At 35.3% G+C, this 20,285-nt stretch overlaps 1 long non-coding RNA gene across 2 annotated transcripts in view; it reads left to right on the plus strand.

Annotated features, from left to right (window-relative positions):
* The window catches only part of LOC141507455 (uncharacterized), a 237,489-nt gene that overhangs the window by 153,096 nt on the left and 64,108 nt on the right, over positions 1-20,285 (plus strand). For both annotated transcript variants that reach the window (XR_012474148.1, XR_012474149.1), the window contains one exon: positions 8,808-8,920. This is a non-coding gene — a long non-coding RNA (uncharacterized LOC141507455). The remainder of the gene's footprint in view (positions 1-8,807; positions 8,921-20,285) is intronic.

The following is a 20,285-nucleotide window of genomic DNA, read 5'->3' on the forward strand; positions in this document are numbered from 1 at the left end:
TCTTACAAGTAGCTATATGACTACCTTAAGGAAATTTATTTCTGCAATTCCAAAGAACCTATGATGAAAAATATTATCTACTTCCAGAGGGAGAATTAATAAACTCTGAGTACAGTTTGAAGCATACTTTTTTTTTTTCTTGGGGTTGGCATATGTCTTCTTTTGCATTGGCTAATATGTATAATATACTTCACATAATCAATTTGCTTTCCTTATCAGTGGAAAGAAGGACAGGAAGGAGAAAGATAATTTAGAACTTTAAAAAATCTCAATATAGGAAGGGAGACCAGAGTTCAAATCCTTTCTCAGAAACTTAATAGCTCTTTGACTCTGGCCAAGTTTGTTAATCCCTCTCAGCCTCAGTTTGCTTCTCTGGGGGACATAATAATTATGTGGAGCCTAAGAACATATATAATAGCACTGACCTCAAAGAGGTTTTACGAGGATCAAATAAGATGATCTGGGAAATCATTTGTAAACCTAAGTGCTCTATATAAATGTTAGCTATTATTATTTCAAAAAATTGCTTTCCTGTATAATCCTATGCGTTTTAATACATTTAAAGATATTATTCTGAGGATGCCATAAACTTCACCAAACTACAGAAAGGACCACAACACAAAAAAAAAGAGTTGAAAATTTCAGATCTTGAGTAAGAAACTTTTGATAATGTGGAGTCTGCTTATTTTGTCTGATTTTTTTTTGAGGTTAAGGAGAAAGGGTGATGAAGATGGCATATGGGGAGATCCTCTCTCTTACTAAAATACTTTTTTTAGATGGACATTGAAAATAACTTTTAAAAGGGGGGGGAGCAGAAGACTGAATTCATAGAGTTGATGTAGTCATTTTAAAAGAAATAAAGGAGTAAGAAAACCAGTTTTTTGCTTTTTGAAATTTCACATAACTTGTTAGAAACTTCCTTCCCCAGCAAACTCTCAGTTAAACATACTCTTAGTGCTTTTAGCAATACCCTCTGGAGACATTGTTGAATTTTCTATAGAGCTACAGAGGTGTTTTGTTTAGATAATTCCTTGTGTTAACATGGATTTGCCAAATTTTCCAGCTGAGGCTATTGTTGTAGTTGAGTGAATTTGTAAAGAATGATCATTCACCCATCCTCCTTAATAGAATCACTCTCCCATTCTTTAGGGCTGACATTTAACTAGTCCCAGTAAAGGCTATTGACAATATCTAGTTTCTTGTGAATAACCATAATGTTAGTTATGTTATGGTATGTTCCAGTTTGATGGAGGAAAATCTTCCATTTGAAAAAAAAATCTGTCATGCTGGCTATAAGATGTATTGTAACTATGATGTCACCACTTTGTATTGAGCAAACAATGAAATTGTTTTACCTAGCTTCACAATGGAAAGAAAAAAAATGTGTCCTGTTCATAATTTATAGAAAAATCTTTCTTCATTTCCCAAATGCAAAGTTTCATGTTACCATGACAAGTAATGAGTCAAAGTGTGGGAAAAGTATGCTTTATTTCCTGTTTCTGTGCCTTTGCATTGGCTAACCCAAGTCCCAGGAATACATTCTTGCCTTACTTCTGCTCCTCAAAATCCTGTTTTTCTTTATGATTCATCTCAATCATAGCCTTCTTCATAAAACATTCCCAGTGATTACAAATAATATACACCTTTACAAATGATTTTGTATTCTTCCTCTCTTTCTTCTTTCCTTCCCTCCTTTATCATCTATCACCTATCAGGTAGCTTTGTTTGTCTCCCCCTCACCTATCAATTTTCTCAAGATATCACCAATTTATCTAGATATCTACATATGTAGCTTCCTATTCTCTATTTCTTTTGCATGTAGTTATGTTGGAAGAAGCATTATTTGACCCATGTTTCCAACTCTATGTATGTAATAATGAGTCATATCTGCTTCATTTTAAAATCATTCCAATTGTTTAAGTCATCAGGGTATCTGAGGTAGTTAGGTAACTGTCATCTTACAATATGATTTCCCTTATTGTCACTAGGTTTTGTTTTCTAGTTGCCCAATCCACATTCAATAACCCCAAATATACCAGTGGTGACTACTTCACCTATTAAATGCTACAGGGAAATATGAAAAATTGCCTTATTTTGTGATTCTCTGTTAGTAATCTTTATCAGATTTTGGAAACACAACTTATTTCATGATTCTAATAAAGAAACAACTAGATTTGAACTGGAATGGAAAAAGAAAGTGCTGGCTTCGGAGTCAGGAAGATTTGGATAAAGGTTCTGCCTTGATTCTGTGGAAACTAAACAAAATGTACAAAGATGGACAAATAATACATCCAAGTCTCAGTTTCTTCATTTCTATATGAGGACAAAAATACCTAAGGTACCTTATCTCTTAGCATTATTGAAAATATTAAATGAGATAATATCCTTTTGCTTAAAACATATCACTGACATTACAATCATACTATCAACAGTTAAGAAGGCTTAATTTGCAGATCTAGTTGAATGAAAAAGAGTTTTTCAAATAAATCCATAGCAATTCAAAAAATAATTAATTACAACAGTCTTTAGACTAGAATGCTTTTATTTATTGTTGTTTGAAGAAAATATTGAATTGAAAGTAATCCCAAGTTATTATTAAGAATGATCACAAATAGAGATTCCCCACCCCCATTTATCAATTAATTATGTAAATTCCTACCACAAAGTAGTGTTATCTTAAAAGAAAATCAGACTTTCAGTGTTAAAAGTAAGTTAGTATAGATATTGTAATGTACATGTTGTCATAATATAAAACTATGGCTAAATTTGATCTTAGTGAGACTGATGATATTTGGTTCACTGAAGAAGGGATTCCTACCTTGTTTCAGATGACATCTTAAAAATGTCTTTAAGTAAGTAAGTGTGTGTATGCATCTAAAAATATATTCTCTATTACCTCTCATTTTTTGTGCCTATCTCACTTCCTTTTTTAAAATTACACATGTCTATTCAAGCACTACTTGTGTGTAAGTTATCACTGGCAATATGCTTTGGTCTACTTAAACCCATGTCATAATCTGGGAAAAAAATCAGTCTTGGGAGATCATGCCTTTCTCTGACTGGCTGTTCTAGAAATATCTCCTGTCTGGCACCTATTTTCCCTTTGAGAAACTTTTAGAAACCTTCCCAACCAAAAATTTCTGTCTCCCATGCAAATTACTTGTGGTCCTATTGAGGTGAGAAGCCTCTTGAACCCACCTGAGCAAAAGTCCTTCACACCTTATAAATAACTTGTTTCTCTTTATGATCTGAAACCTGCCCTAAAACACAAAATGATGATTGGAGAAGTGGCTTGAACTTGGTGTAATGATGTATAGTATCCTGGAACTTGCCTCTTTCATGACTATCTTAGTCTCTGCTGTTGACCTGGCTGTGTGGGTGATTGTTGAATTATGTTAACTGAAGATGTCTTCTACTTCTAAAAATTCATTTCCACCATTCAGTAGCTTTACTTGTTGCTGCTGTCTTCACTTTTGTGTTCTCAGATATAACTGGAAACTTTCCTTGTGAATTGAATGTACAAGATAAAAGGTCTATTGAATTTAGTCTTTACTGACTCATCCAGTCAATGTTTTGAAGTGACATCAAGTACCAGCAATTGGAATCATTTATATTTCCATTGTTCTTTAGATCACCTAAATTTTTAATTTGTTTTAAATGTGAGGTTCCATGATTTATAACTAGATGATTTAGTTATTAATAAGATAAGTTTTTGAATCAGAGAATAGCTTGGAATCATTGAAAATGTGGCAGACTTCTAAAAAGAAATCTAGTTCAAATTCTTGTTCTTCAGTTTTCATGGCCTATCTATAGATCTGTCCAAAAATATATAGATGCATATGTATATAGTATAGCTACATATGTAAGCATATTCACACAAATGTATAATAGAAATATATCTAATTAATATATAACATATAATTAAATAATATAACTAATTACTAGAAATATAGCTAAAACTGAAGAAACTACTTTTCTATAAGCATTTGTTCATTTCTCTATACACATATGAATAATTCCTAATTCCTAATCTTTTATGCTTAAATAAATATTGAAGTTACTGGATATATAACTTATTAATTGTGTAATAAAATAAAAGAGATAATTATTTATAGTATTTTAGTTGTAACAAAGATCACAATCAGAGGCTCCTTAAAAATCAGTTTACTCTGTCGATACTTCTAGAAACACATTTCTACCATTCTGTTCACTAAAGGATACTTAAAGTTTCTCCTCACAAATTCTTTTCAACCTCTTCACAAGATGAAAGTTGGTAAGTTCCATTAAGAAATAAATTCTTGGGGGCCAAGATGGTGGTAGGAGAAGAGCCTTTCCTAGAGACAGAACCCACAGAAAGATCCAGTGAGGCAATTTTCCAGCCCAAGGTAACCTGGAAAATAGTGGAAAAAACTCTTTTCTACAAGGTTAGAGGGGTACCCTGACAGAGTAAAGGAACTTCAACCTCCTAGGAATAGCCCCAGGACACCTGGGAGCCATGGCTCCCAGCAGCAGAAGCAGTTTCCTGACCTGCACCCCAGGGAGCACCAAGCACAACTTGGAAGATCTGCAGGGAGACCTCTGACAGAGAAAAGTCCAAAGCCCAGGACCTCAGAGTGGTGCAGCAGTCCAAATCCAGGAAAGAAAAGCAGGCCTGCAGAGTTGCCCAGCAGGAGCCGCCAGGCAACTGCACCCTGAGTGCTCAGCCCACCAAAGGTAAGGGAGTGGAGGGAGACTTCTCAAGTCTGTCCTCTGTCCCTGGAACAGGACTTTGGGGCTCTGACCACATTCAGATCCTGATCTCAGTCTAGGCCCCCCGTAAAGCAGGGACCCACCCCCCAGCCCCCTGGCAGAGGGGTACACTTGTGGTCATTCACAGGCCAGGAGAGCAGTCAGAGCTTCATACACTGAAGTCCATGTGGGGGTGTCCCAATAAAACTCAAAAGTTCAGGAAGCACCCTAAAACCAGGCACAGGCTGGGGAAATGAATAAACAGGAAAAAAAAAAGTAACCAGACCATTGACAATTACTTTGCATATGATCCCATGGAGGATCAAAATACTCATTCTGAAGATGAGAAAGTCCAAGCTTCTGCATCTAAAGACTCCAAGAAAAATAGAAGTTGGGCTCAGGCTATGACAGAGCTCAAAAAGGATTTTGAAAATCAAGTAAGGGAGACAGAAGAAAAATTGAGGAAAAGAAATGAAAGAGATGCAGGAAAAACATGAAAACAAAGTCAGCAGCTTAGTCAATGAGAGCCAAAAAAATGCTGAAGAAAATAATGTGTTAAAAACCAGCCTAGGTCAAAACGATAAAACAGTTCAAAAAGTTATTGAGGAAAAGAATGTTTTAAAAAGCAGAATTGACTAGATGAAAAAGTAGATAAGAAAGCTCTCTGAGGAAAACAAATCCTTCAGATGTAGAATGGAGCTAAAGGAAGCTGATGACTTTGTGAGAAATGAAGACACAATAGATCAATACCAAAGAATGAAAAATTAGAAGAAAAGGTGAAATGTCTCTTTGAAAAAAAAAAATTGATCTGGAAAACAGATTCAGAAAAGATAATTTTAAAATTATTGGGCTACATGAAAGTCATGATCAGGAAAAAGAGCCTTGACCTCATTTTTAAAGAATTCCTACAGGAAAATTGCCCTGATATCCTAGAAGCAGAGGGTAAAATAGCAATTGAGAGAATTCATTGATCTCCCCCAGAAAGAGATCCAAAAAAAAATAAACCCGGGAATATTATAGCCAAGTTCCAGAACTCCCAAGTCAAAGAGAAAATATTACAAGCAGCCAGAAGGACCCAATTCAAATATCGTGGAACTGCAGTCAGGATCACACAGGACTTAACAGCAACTACATTGAGGGCTCATAGGGCTTGGAATATAATATTCTGGAAGACAAAAGAGCTTGGAATGCAATCAAGAATCAACTACTCAGCAAAACTGAACATCCTCTTCCAGGGGGAAAGATGAACTTTCTATGAAACAGGGGAATTTCAAATGTTGAAATAACCAGAGCTGAATAGAAAGGTTGATCTTCCAGTACAGGACTCGGATGAAGCATAGAGAGTGGAGGAGAAGGGCAAATTATGAGGGACTTAATGTTGATGAACTGCATGTATTTCTGCATGGAAAAATGATACTGATAATACTCATGAAATTTCTATTTAATAGAGCAGGTAGAAGTAACTTTTATAGATGAAGCACAAGAGAGAGCTGAATTTGAAGATATGATATATTGTAAAAATGGAATAAATGGGAGTGTACTGGGAGTAAGAGAAAGGGGAGGTGGAATAGGCTAAGATATTTCATATAAAAGATTTTTTTTGCAATGAACTTTCGCAATGATAGGGAAGGGGGGAAGGTGAGGGGGAATGAGGGAAACTTCACTCTCATCAGAAATGACTCAGAGAGGAAATAGCATACATACTCAATAGAGTATAGACATCTAGAGAAAAAAGGAGAGAAGTAGGACAAGGGGTTGGGGTGGATATGGGTGATAGATCATAGGAGAGAATAGTCAGATATAACACATTTTCTTTTTTAGTTTTTGCAAGGTGTTGGGATTGGGTGGTCTGTCCAGAACCATGGGGTTGGGTGTCTGCTGGGTCTCTGGGGTGGTATGTGGGCTTGGGGCCTCTTGGTCCCAGGGCTGGTGCTCTGTCCACTGCCACTCCATTACCCTACAGCACATTTTAGAAGAGGGACAGAGTGAAAGGAGAGAGAAAATATAATAGATGGTAGTAGGGAGGAATGGATGGAGGGAATTTCAATCAGCAACAGCAACTGTGGAAATATACGGAAGTAACTTCTGTGATGGACTTATGATAAAAAATGTGATCCACCCGAGACAGAGTTGATGGTATCAGAAACTGAAACACATTTCTTTCTCTTTCTTTTACTTTATTTCACATGAAGTTTTATATTTTTGTGGTGGAGGGGGTAATATGTTTTAGTAATGTGTAAATAAAAAATAAAGAAAAAAGAATTAAAAAAAAGAAATGATTCCTCATTTTATTTTTGTCTTCTCCACAATTTCTCTCCCACTATCCCATCAACACTTTCTTCTCATTCTCTCCATAGGATGACTATTAAACTATTACTTTTTAAGCCTCTCTCTCTCTCTCTTAAAAAAAGATGCTAGCAAATTTTATAGTCCCTGTAGGAGAAGTTTTCAAAGCTGTTTGTACAGGTTTGTAAAGCTAGTGAGATTTGGGTCCTTCAGAGTGGGGATTCTTTGTTGTACCATAAATGTGTCTGCAAGAAACTAAATAGGTCAATTGTTGTATATACATATATATATATATATATATATATATATATATATATGTATGTATGTATGTATACATATATACATATATATATATACATATATATTTGTGTATGTATGAGTATATCTCTGCATCTTATAACAAATATTATGAATCCTGATCTCCCCAATTCCCCTACACTCATAACTTTGTTTTGTTAATCATTAACCTTCTGGCCTTCTCCTAGGCTATGTTTTTTAAATGAATTTGTTTTAAACTATGGTTTCCATTACTGTTTTAGGCAAGAAGATCTATTGTGTGCTAGATGAAGCAATTTCTTGTTCTCTTTTGATCTGAGTGTGATGCTATATTATTGGTTATATGAATATATAGTAGTTAAATGTCTTCAAGAAATGTTGATATGTTTACTCTTATACACATTCCACTTTTCAGAGTCAACAATTTGTTTAAGTAGGTCAGAGGCAAGCTGTTGTCATGGCATACAAGGTGCTCTCATATTTATTCTTTCTTCTAAATTGGTCTTGATTTTGACCTTTGCTTTAACCACTTGGTGATCTAAGTGTACACAGACATCTGATTCTGAAATGACTTCTATGTTGGTAACAAGGTATTTCCTGTCAAATTATAGTTAGTTTCATTCTCTGTAATGGTTTCTGTTGTTGCCACATCCAGCTCCTTCAACTTCACTTCTTAAAGAAAGTATTAATGAGGTGCATTCATGAGGTTTTTTGAGTCATCTGCAAGCCTCTTTCATTTCCTAATCATGGCCCTTATTTCCCAAGATTTTTTTTGTCATCCTTCATGTCTACCTTTCTGTGGAAAGACATCTTTTTACTTAGTTTGGAGGGCCTTATAAGGTGCTTCATAGAATAGCTCTCCTTCATTCTCTGCAATAAATGTTAGCACCTAAGCTGCAGTTATCTTGATGGTGAGTTGTTTCAAAAGAATTATTATATAAGATGATAACTTGCCCCATTAAATTATGTTTGCTTGTCCTTTCAGTCATATTATAAAACAAACCTCACCAATGTATTAGATATGTTCTTTGGAGGAAATCAGTGAGTCATTTCAGTATTTAAAATTTTTTTTGGTTATTGATATGTATTTTTGGACACAATAAACTCTTCCCAACAAAATACTTAATTTTCTCCCTCCATACCCTAGTATATCTCACTCAAATACTGATCCGTTTTTGACAGAATGAAGGGATTTGTATTTTTAGCAATAATAGTGTGGTACTACCACTGACCATTGTTTTTGAACCAAGGTTTGTTGCTTCTTCCTATTGGTTTTATTTATATCATGATGTACACTGATTTTTAACTCTGTTTTCTCTACTCAACATCACTTCATATGGATTTCTCATGTTTTTCTGATTTTTTATATTTATAATTTCTTAAGGTAGAGTGTTATTTCATCAGTGCCACAATTTTGTTTACCCTCTCCTTCAATGATATTTATTTTTCAGATTTTTGTGTCACAGATAATGTTGCTATGAATACATTTGGACATGTGTGTCTTTTCTTTCTATCAGGTTGGCTGGTTCCAAGAAACTGTAGTAGATTCAGAAATCACATCTTGGTAAAAGCCATCTCTGAAGACAGGCTAAACCAGACTGAGGATAACCAACAGATATCAAACCCATTGGTGAGTTAGGAAGATGCCGCCCCCAAGCATCTGAAAACTTCCTCTGGTGAAATGGTTGTTGAGAACAATATGTTTGCAATGATCATTGAAGTAACCAAAGCATTCATAGCATACAGAACCATCATTTGTCATCTTGACTTTCATCTTTTCACTGGGCTTAGATGGCACTGGAAGACAGAGTGAGGTTGATGGCTTTGTACATCTCTTACTTAAATTCAATTCACTTGCAAGTCAATGCAAATCATTGATCCTCTTCAAAAATGAAGGATAAAGAGCAACTTTCAAGGAAGATCATTCAAATTTCTGGGTCAAAGGGGTTGAACAGTTACCTTTAGTAACATAGATCCAAATTATCTTCCCAATCATGTTGAACACAATTCACAATTCCACCAGCAATGAGAATGAAGATGTAAACATATCCTTGAGGTGATTGGTTGAATGTGAATGAGTAGTTTGATACATTTGACAAGGCTAAAGGATGAGGCCTCCCTATGGAAGGTATGCTGGTGGGCCATGTCAATTATTAACTCTTTAAGCTAGTGGGAAATAGATCTCAGAGGCTTATATTCAAACTACACCCTTACATGTTGGCCCCAAAATAAAGAATAACTAGATCTATGCTGGAGAACTATACTTGAGCTAGAAATAAGATCAAAGTGGTAAGAGCAGGACTTCACATAGAGTGCACTTAGATTCAGACTGGGTAGATGTGCTTACTTTACCCTGCACTGTGAGAAAAGTGTAAGTGGAGAGGAAGTAGTATTGATCAAGTAGGTCCTGAAGGGAGAATCATATATAGCCAAAGTGAAAGCAAAATCATATAAAGCCAAAGTGGAGAAGGGTTCTACTTGAGTTCATCAACTTAACATTCTGGGGAAAATAAACACCATCATATTGCCTGAATCATGATATAAAATCATGATGCACAGAGATTTACCTAGATCTTGTCCTGTACTACAGGTGGAGTGGGTAATTCTGATGAGAAGAGAGGTTTACTTTTTAACAAGTTAAAAAATTCCATTTTTGTTGAATTCCAAACCTTAGGGGAGAACTAGAAATCTAGAGAATTATATCGGTTCTCAGGAGAGAGAACAGGGCTACCTAGATGATCAGCAGTTATGTCACTCCTGGTCTTTCATGTACATTTGTATTCCATAGTTTGTCTTAACTATAGAGTGATGTTCTTAATCTAGAAGACCATCTGGGTCTCAGAGAGTTAAAGGGATTGTATGTGAGCCCTATGAACACCTAGAGAAGGAGTTATGTAGCATAACTGAGAAAGTGCTGTCCCAGGAGTCATGAAGACCTCAGTTCAAATTTGGTCTCAGAATTGATCACTAATTAGCTGTATGATTTGGATGCTGACACAGAAAATGAGGAATATTTAGATCTAGGTTGGAGAACTATATACTTGAACTGACAAAAAATCATAGAGGTGAATCAGTTCACTTCTAACTGCTTTAATTTCTTCAAGACTAACATGAGAATAATAATAGTCCAGACCTTCTAGGATTGCTTTTTTTTTTAAAACATTTATTTCTAAATTTTAAGTTTCAAATTATTATCTTCTCTATAGTCTAGACTTGCCCTCCTCTATTAAGAAGTCAGTTACATATCTGAAAGCAACTAGATGGCACAATGGCTAGAGTATTGGATTTGGAATCAAGAAAGTTCATCTTCATGAATTCAAATTTGATCTTGGATACTTACAAGATTCATGACTAAGCCACTTAGCCATATTTGCTTCAGTTCCCCAGCTGTAAAATGAACTGGAGAAAAAAATGGCAAATCAGTCTAGTATCTTTGCCAAGAAAATCCTAAATGGGTTCACAAAGAAATAGGCATGACCAAAATGATTCAACACCAATAACCAAAAAACCAACCCAAATACATGGGAAGTCATGAAAAATACTTCCATATTAGTCATATTGCAAAAAAACCCCATGAAAAATAAAGTGAAAATAGTCTTTAACTTGCACTCAAGAGTTCATCAGTTTTCTGTCTCTAGAGATGGAGAATATTTTTCATCGTGAGTCCTTTGGAATTTTCTTGGATCATCAGAGTAGCAAGTCTTTCACAGTTCATCTTTGTTATAATAATACTGTTACTGAGTACAACGTTCTCCTGGTTCTGCTCACTTTTCCTTGTATCAGTTTATATAAGTCTTTCCAGCTTTTTATGAAACCACTGCCCTCATCATTTCTTATATCAGTTATATTTCATCATAATTCTCTAGTAAGATAATCGCTTGTTAGTTATTGGTCAAGGAACTTAGATTGAGTAGTACTTATGAAAATGTTATAGAGTATTTTTTTCTTATTCTTAGCCCTTCTGCCTCATTTTCTGTCATGCCATCAATATTAATGTGGAAACACAGAATTAAGGATAACTTTGTATATTTATTTGTTTGATAGTTTATCATAATTGAAGGACTTATTACCTACTGATCACCTGTCTGACCTTGAACTTCTCCATATGGCCAGAGATTTAGATGTGGAAAGAATATTAGAAAACAGTTCAATCCCATCATTTTACTGGTGAGGAAAGTGAATTTTGGGAGGTTAAATGACTTGCCCAATGTCATATGGGTATAATGGATCAGAGGCAATATTTGAGATTATCTTCTCTAATTCTTGAACCAGGACACTTTTTACTTCTCTATGTTCTCTCTTTGTTTAGCTAAATTGGTCCTCAGAGAGAAGAAATAATGTATTTGGGAGAGTGAATTCCAACCCTTTCTAATACCAGAACTCATACTCCATTGATATTGCCTCCGAACTCAGGGTCATCTTCATCCTATGATCAGGCATCAGACTAGAACTTTCATAGAAATAAAATGTTTTTATTATAGTATTTTTCTTTGAAAAATTTTGTCAAATAATATTGATCTGCTGGGTTGACAGCACAGAGAAGCAGACTTATAGAAAGAATGTCCATGATAAAAATTAATATATCCATAGTTTAAGATCTGTAAAAGTGGAGAAATATTCACATTGAAGATTGCAGTTAGTACTCTATAGCATAAGTATCAGTATCCCTTGACACAATGTATTAATACTCAATGGAACATGGTTTGAACATAATCTTAATTTTTTTAAAAATTTATTTTAATTTTAGTTTATGGAATAAAATATTTCTGTAATACAATAAAAATATATTTACACATGAAACTGCATAGGAAGTTAGGGGTGGTGATAATAAAAGGGACTATTATAAGCTGAGAGGCAGTAGGACTCTGAATAGTGTGTATGATCTGGAGTCAGGAAGAAGCGAGTTCAAATCCTGCCCCACTACTTAATACATTATCAAGTTGCTTAGCTTCTTTGAGCCCATACAGGCTTCATCTAATGCTCCTAGATGAGCAACTAGAGTATCTACTTTTCAGGGTTGTTTTGGGGTTCAAATGGTATATAAGTATTTTATATGTTTAAAAATGCTACACAAATAAATATAACATTATTTTCAGCCATTTAGGAGGGAGGGGAGGGGTAAGAGGCTGTGAATATCAGTAGTCATTTAAATTAACTGAATCAAGAATGGAAGCATATAGTGGTCACAGACCTTTTTGCTTCTTTGATTAGTTTCTTGGGGAAGCTGGGTTCCCCAGGGTTGACAGGTGATCCTTACTTTCTCTTCTGCACCTTAAGAGAGTAAGACACACCATTAATTATCCTTTCATATAATGAATTAACATGAAGTTGTTGATGCATAGTATCTAAGAATTCTTGAGAAGGATCATATCTTGATAATGTTTTATGTGACAAAAATTAATTCTACTACTACACTTTTTTTCATCCCTAGCATGTCATTCCAAATATTTTTGTGAAGATTAATATCTGGAAACAGTAGTAACTGAACTCCTTAAAGCTGAGCTCATAGGATAGTTTACCTATGTTTCTCTCATTTATTTATGTTGATCAGCAATGGATATTCCCCATTTCAGTGCCTTTCTTCAAGAGCTAATATGAGGACTGATATCTATGGCAAATTACCTTTGATATACCAGGACCCAGAGGTAGTAAACCCATTTTCTCTAGTTCCACATCTTTCTTTCTCCCTCTCTCTGTCTTTCTGTCTCTCTCTGTCTCTGTCTCCCTTTCTCTCTCTTTCTTCCTTCATATTTTCTCTTTCTATTTCTTTTTTTTTCTCTCTCTCTCTCCTTGTCTTTGCCTTTCTTTTTCTTTCCCTCCCTCCCTCTCTCCTTCCTTCCTTCCTTCCTTTTCCTGAGAGATAAACTGATTGTTCTTGGGGCTTAATAAAAACTCTGTAGGATAAAAGAAGAGTTCATATGGCTGACTTATGAATTGATGGGGCACATTTGCTCAATTCTATATAGAGTTTCCAGAGTTTTTAGGAGAGTTGATCAGTTCCATCAGATCTCCTTTTCAGTCATAAACTTAATTATTCCTATTTTCCTTTGTGTCAAATGTAAGTTCAAAATTAATATCTTTTAAGGTTTCCTAACACTGCCTTTTATTTTTTTGTGGTCTCATATTATAATCCAACTCAGACCATCTGCTCTTGCCAAAAAAACCCTACATATGATTTACTCTTTGTAGGCAAACATACCATCTTATTATATGTGTCATTCCATTCCATCCAATCAACATTTATTATACAATACACACTGCAAGGTGCTAAGAATACAAAACTGAAAAATGAGGTAGTCCTTGATAGTAGTAAGGGATATTAAACATACTAAAAAAGAAGTGTGATACATGATAAATTATGATGACATAGCAAAAGAGAACCAAGAAAAAGTTATATGAAATTTGAGGTAGCTCTTTTACCTGGGGATGAGGACAGAGGACAAGGGTGACTTCATGGATAAAAGTATCATTCTTTCCTATTGATGCTTTCTTCAATTTCTGCCAAACTATTTCCTTATTCTCTTTTCATAACTCAATGCAACACTTAGCTATAGGGTCAGTAGAATTTGCTGGAATGAACATGATGAGTATATTCATGTGTAAATATATTGGTCAGCAGAAATATCTACTTAAAGTTGAAGAACCGTTTACGGTCCTTTGTTCTATCTTTAGCTAATAACAGAATAAACAGAATAGAACAGTATAATAAAATAAACAAATCCTTTCTTGACTATAACTGGGTATAATTTTAGTATAACTGCTCCCTGAGTGACCTTGAGCAAATCACCCAATATCCCTGGGTTTTAGTTTTTCATCTTTAAAATTAGGGCATTGTATAAGTTGGATTCTGAAGTTTAATCTAACTCTAGACCCTAGGATTTTATAATCTTTCTGCGGAAGAGGTATTACATGAGAACAGAAGAGAAAATCCAAAGTAATTAGAGGAAATAGAAGTAATAACTGGGAGAACTAGGGAAGGCTTTGAACAGGAATTAAGCACCTGAACTGAACCTTGAATTTAGGTTGCTGTTGCTAGTGACCCCATTTTGGGGGGGCTAAAATACTGGTCTGGTTTGCCATTTCCTTCTCCAAATCATTTTACAGACAAGCTTAAATGACTTGCTCACGGTCACACAGCTAGTATGTGTCTGAGGCCAGATTTAAACTCAGCTCTTCCTGACTCCAGGCCCAGAGCTCCACTCTTGTGCCATCTAGTTGTCCTGAGTGAAGATAATAACTTTATATGGCAGAGGTTAGGAAGAAGTACATTCTGGCTATGGAGAAAGATCTAGATGTAGGGGATGGCATGCCTAGTCCAAGAAACAATTAATAGACCAAGTTGCCAGGAATGTAGATGACATGAAGGAGTGATAGAAAATTTCTAGGAAGGTAGGATAGAACTAGATCATGGATGGTCTTAGTTTTATTTGGTCCCAGAAGCAGAAGATACTGGGTTTGGTTCATACAAAGATTATTTTAATAGTTGTGAGAAGAATAGGTTGAACAGGGGAAGAAACTGGAGACAAGAGACTAGCTATTACAGTAATCTTGGCAACAGGTCACAAGGACCTTAACAACTCAATGGCCCTGTGAGGATGACTCTTTAGAGATAGAATTGCTTCAGCTTCCAAAGCAAAAGTGAAGAAGAGTCAGAAAATGAGAAGGGGCCATTTTAGAAGGGAAGATTTTTCTTTTTGATATACTGAGTTAGAGATGCTGATGGATGACCAGATGGAAGCTGTCCAGAAGACATTTATTGGTATAGGACCAGTGATGCTTTCAAATATTTACAAATATGACTTCTTTGGGATCATAGGTGTATCTTACAGTTGCAAGATGATAGACGTATCTTATAGTTGAAGAAACTGAAGCGCAAAGAAGTTAGATGATTTGGCTAGTTAGTAATTTGTTAATCATGATTTGAACCCAGATTTTCTTGACTCCTATAGTATCATCTTTCTTCTTTATGTAGATCTAATTTCCTCCATTTTTTTGCATTCTTGCATGCAAGTGTGTGTAGATATATACATGCATATACACACAAATTTAGGTTTGATACACCAAGGTCCAGGAATGGGAAACTATTGTTGGGACCATGAGCACACAGGATATATTGTACCTTGGGTAAATATTTATACTTTCTTATACTTTGAATATACTATGAATTGAAATGTTCCTTTAACACTTAGCATTCATTTATTTGCTGCTATGGGAAAAAGTTTGATATCAGAGCTTCACTATCTGAGGCTCCCCTCACCCCTTCCTTTTTTTTGAGTGACATATACAGTAGAACCATTTTAGCCTTAAAACTTCTATGTAATAGAGAGCAGCCTAGTTGGGAAGATAATTAAAAACAATCAAAGTTCATGTTTAAAACTTGCAGTTTTATTTCTACCCAACAGCATATCACAATGACAGTGTGTCTGGATGTGATCATTACATGTGCCCAGATTAAATGAGTGCATTAGCTGATTGTTTCTGGTATGAAGATAAGCAGAGAAGAGTATAATAATGTTGGCATTTAAGTGGACCTAATTAGGCTTCAAGTTTAACACTCCATTAAGATGAATGGGGGATGATCCCACCCCTATTCAGTCTGAGGTATTGTCTTAGTCTGGATGCAACCTCAAAAGACAGCAGCCTGTCAGTTTGTATCCTCACAGTCACCTCTGAGAAGAGGACCAGAAATTTAATTCTTTTAAAATTAAATCTCAGATTCTGGAGACCACAGTGAAATCCATTGAGAGAGCTCTTAAATCCTCCAAATTCTGCAGCTGCATTAGTAATAAACAACAATATCAGTAATAATCCTATTTTCCTATGTTTCTAGAACCCTTATACATGAAGAGCTCAGAATATTTCCCTAACACATTATACTGTAACTATCTCCCTTTGATTTGATGCTAAAGGATCTGATAGATAAATAAGGTAAATTTCTTGACCAAAGTAAAACAGTTTGTTGGTAGAAAAGCCCAAGAACCTTTCCCTTCTCTTGCCATAGGCAAACATTCAACTGTGAATCAAAATAAGGAGTAATGCTCTCATTCCCTAAACCAGGCATGTACTAATTAGAAAGGCAGCCCATTAATGCAATACAGTATGAGTGTAGGCTAGGAATGGTGAAGGGCAAGAGTGATGTTACTGTGGAAGTACACCAGCAATCACTGCTTATCAATAAATTTCATGACTGCTACGGACTCCCTTTAGAGTAAATATGTAATATTCTTATGAATAAATTAGAGTTTTCTTAGAACTGCAGGTTTCTGTGAAAGAGTATCATGTGGTTTCACAGCTTAAAAAACCCTGTGAACTTTCCATACTACTTTCCTGACAACATTGTGAGGTAAGTTGATTGTATTATGCTTCTCATTTTATAAAAGGGGAAGATTAAGGTTCAGAGAGACATTAAGCAACTCTGAAAGTCACAGAACCAACATAGTTAAGAGTTAGAACCAGGATTCAAATTCAGTATCACTTTCCCTCCAAGTTCAGTACATTTTTCATTATATTACAATGTCTCTGAAAATTCAGAGCCAGTGATTTCTAATCTCAGTTTTGCTATCAGTTACTGCTTGATGGTGGGCAAGTCATTTTATCTTGCTATGTCTCCTTTTGTTTGTAAAATGAAGAGGATGAAATGGCATGCATGTCAGACCTAGGTACTATGGTGATAGGTACTGATGCTATCTAAATAGACTGAACACAGGAACAGATGGGATGCAGCCTCTCTGTAGACAGACCTACTGCTATGCCCTGTTCTCTCCAAATGGCTTTATTTTTCAAATCTTCAGAACTCGTGCAACAAAGAACTGTTTGATACAAATGAGTCAGATACAGGCATACCCTACGCAACAGGGCCCCATCCAAGGTTGTATTACATTAGTGACTTTAATACATTATAACCTCCTTTCCATATTGTCTCCAAACCCTGCCGGGACATCTTTAGACTAGTGGATGCAAATGCAAAGCAACTAGTTGTTGATGAAGTGGGTTAGTGCTTCTGCCTCAGTGGTAATAACTGCTCTGAGAATCAGAGTCGTCTATTTGAATATTGTTTCTATAGAACAAATTCAATTCAATTAATTTAACTTTTATTGAGTGACAGCTGTGTCCAAGGTACTGTTTTTAGGTGCTGGAAATATAGTGATGAAAAGAAAACAGCTTCAAACTTCAAGGATCTTATAATACACAGAACAAATCACTTAACACCACATCTTCTTGTAAAGCATTTTCTTTTATTCATATTTTTTTTTATTTTTATAGAATCACAAATTTAGAATCTTGGGTTTAGAAGAGTTGTTAGAGGTTACCATCAGTATCACATCTTGTGCTGGAGTCTACTCTGAAAGATGTTCTGGAATAGAAAGCTCATTATGAAGTCAGCCCATTTGATATTTTTGGTAGCTCTAATTATTAAAGAAAATTCTTTCCTATATTTATACTAAACTCTGCTTTGTTGGCACTTCCATCCATAGATCCTGGTTTTGGCTTCTGGGGCAAGATAGAAAAAAGAAACTCCTCTCATATATGGTAATTCTTACATGTACTTGGAAGTAGTAGTCTTATTCTGTTTTAAGAGGGCTCTGTGGTTAGAATTTAAAAGATGGCAGCTATAGCTTTTCCAAGCATTTTCAACTGACCATTTTCAGGCCCACAAATTATTTTTCTCCTAAGACCTATTTTAGAATACAATTTAACTTGGGAGTTCTCCTAGAAATGATCCAGTGAGAGATACTATGGTACTAGAGTAGGAGTCAAGAGACTTAGTACTGAGTCAAGAGTATCAGGTCTATCATTTAAGAGCTATTCATGAGACCTTAAGTTTTTCATACCTTTAATTTTCAGGGTGGTCTGTTTCTTGTTTTTGCAAAATGAGGAAGGTCTCTAATGTCCTTTTCTATTCTGAATTTTGAGGTTAACTTTTGATTATTCATACTAATGGAGGATAATCTTTTTGGTCACTCCTTAACAGTATATGATTAATATTTACATTTGAAATGTATCCTTAGACATGTTTTTGTAGGAGACTTGCCCATGTAATTTTACAGAATTTTGGCTAATGCAAACTTAAAAGTGAGTTTAAAGTCACTACTTCTAAATGTGTTTAGTAGGATAAATATCTAGAATTAAAATTTGATATATAATTTAAAAAATCTCATGCTGCTCAAGAGTTTATTGTGTCTGTTGATTTTGCCTCTTGTTTAGAGTTCCTTTTTTCTTTTTTTAGCCTATGTTTGTTTAGCTGGAAGCTTACATCTAATAGCATCCATGATAGGGAAAAGTGGTTCATAGGTGACTTGCTAAACAATATATTTACGGATTCCTAAAGTGTCAAAGATCAAACCATTGTCATTAAGCAGATATATCCAGTAAAATGTTAGTTTTGGCTTAATTGGTCCTGTATAGTTATAGATAATGTTGGCATAGTTCTATCTCTCAATGATATCCTTGCAGAACTTATCCTAGACTATAGCCTTCATGAAGCCAGGCACTGACTTCAAGAGTGCCTAGCATGTAATAAATATTTCCAAATGAATGCATGAATTAATATACCAATAGTAGGGACATAAGGGACCTTCTTTACCCCTTCTGTGTTATGCCATTAATGTTTTATATTGTTTTCCCCACACAACTTTTATTATTCTCTCTACAAGTTCTCCCCAATCCTGGCCTTAGAATTATCTGTTTCTGAGAAACCCTGTAAAGCTCTCTGGTACCATCAATGTAGGAGTGAGGGTGAGCAGAGAGAGAGAGAGACATTAGACAAAGGTAGAAGAATGATAGGGAGAAAAGCTGTTATCTCTGAGACTGGTTAGCTTTTCCTTCATGTTGTTGAAGATCTGTTTTATTCTCATGTGTGATGGTGTCTTGGTTCATAGCATCATCAAAAGAGGCAGTGGTAGGATAATGGTTATCAGATTATTAAATATTCCATGAGAATAGAAAGGTCTGAATTTGCTTGTATCCAATTAAGGACCAGTGACATGTATGATGAGCCCTTTTGAAAAATAAATAACCAAAAAACCCCACCTGATTTCCTTTTAACAACCAAAAGTATTATTTTAAAAGTTGGAATTTTTAAGATAGATGAACTTGTTGAGAATCATAAAAATATGCTAAAGAAATGCTATGAAGTTTCTTAGACCTTCTTAAACAGGAGGGCCTGTCTTGGATATAAAGCCCCAAACACTCAGCAGTGAAGTCCTTTGCCATAGGGATTGACTGAAGGCTTATGTATTTGCAAAGGTTCTGTTCTGCTCCTCTTTCTTGAGCTGATCCCCTTGGCACATCCATTGCTGAGTGGGGACTTTAACTGAGCACAATGATGAAGCGCCTCTGCTCTGGTAACATTCACAGGTTTCCCCCCTAAATTTCAAGCTTAAGCACACTTTTCCTTTCTAAAGAGCAGCATCTGGCCTCTTAGTGTGCTCATTTGCATGCCAATACTTGGATTGCTCTTCCAGCACACAGCTATTTAATAGTGGTGCTGGTGTCCGAGCTCTGGGAACAAACCAAATGGTTTGGGTGTGCTTTTGTGTGCAGTGTGGGTCTTTTCTACAGTGTGCTTATTAAGAATAGTATGCATTCATTATAACAAGATTGCTCTTTTGCTCAGAGGCTATCACAGTGCATTTTGTAAATGAATTAACAGTAGCATGCATTTGTGGATTATAGGTCCAGAAGATGCATTGTTTATTAAATATATCTGTAGTATAGAAAAATATAGCTTAAAATAGCTTTAAAAACTCTAGGAAAAGGTTGGATTGCACATGAACAATAGTTAAGAGTTACTATTATTATTTTTTAAGGTTCAGTGTCTTGGCTAGTTTTTTTCCTTTGTTTCTTTTAAAGACTCCAAGATCACAGACCACAGTGTGGACTAAATCTGCAAAATTTGACTTTTTAAAAAAAGAAGCCAGATTTGAATTACAGAAGCACAAAACATTTCCAGAAGTGGTGTTTTAAATAATCCTGTACCTTATAAAGAGACTTGC

The sequence above is a fragment of the Macrotis lagotis genome, chromosome 1, assembly GCF_037893015.1.
Source record: "Macrotis lagotis isolate mMagLag1 chromosome 1, bilby.v1.9.chrom.fasta, whole genome shotgun sequence".
NCBI lineage: Eukaryota > Metazoa > Chordata > Mammalia > Peramelemorphia > Peramelidae > Macrotis > Macrotis lagotis.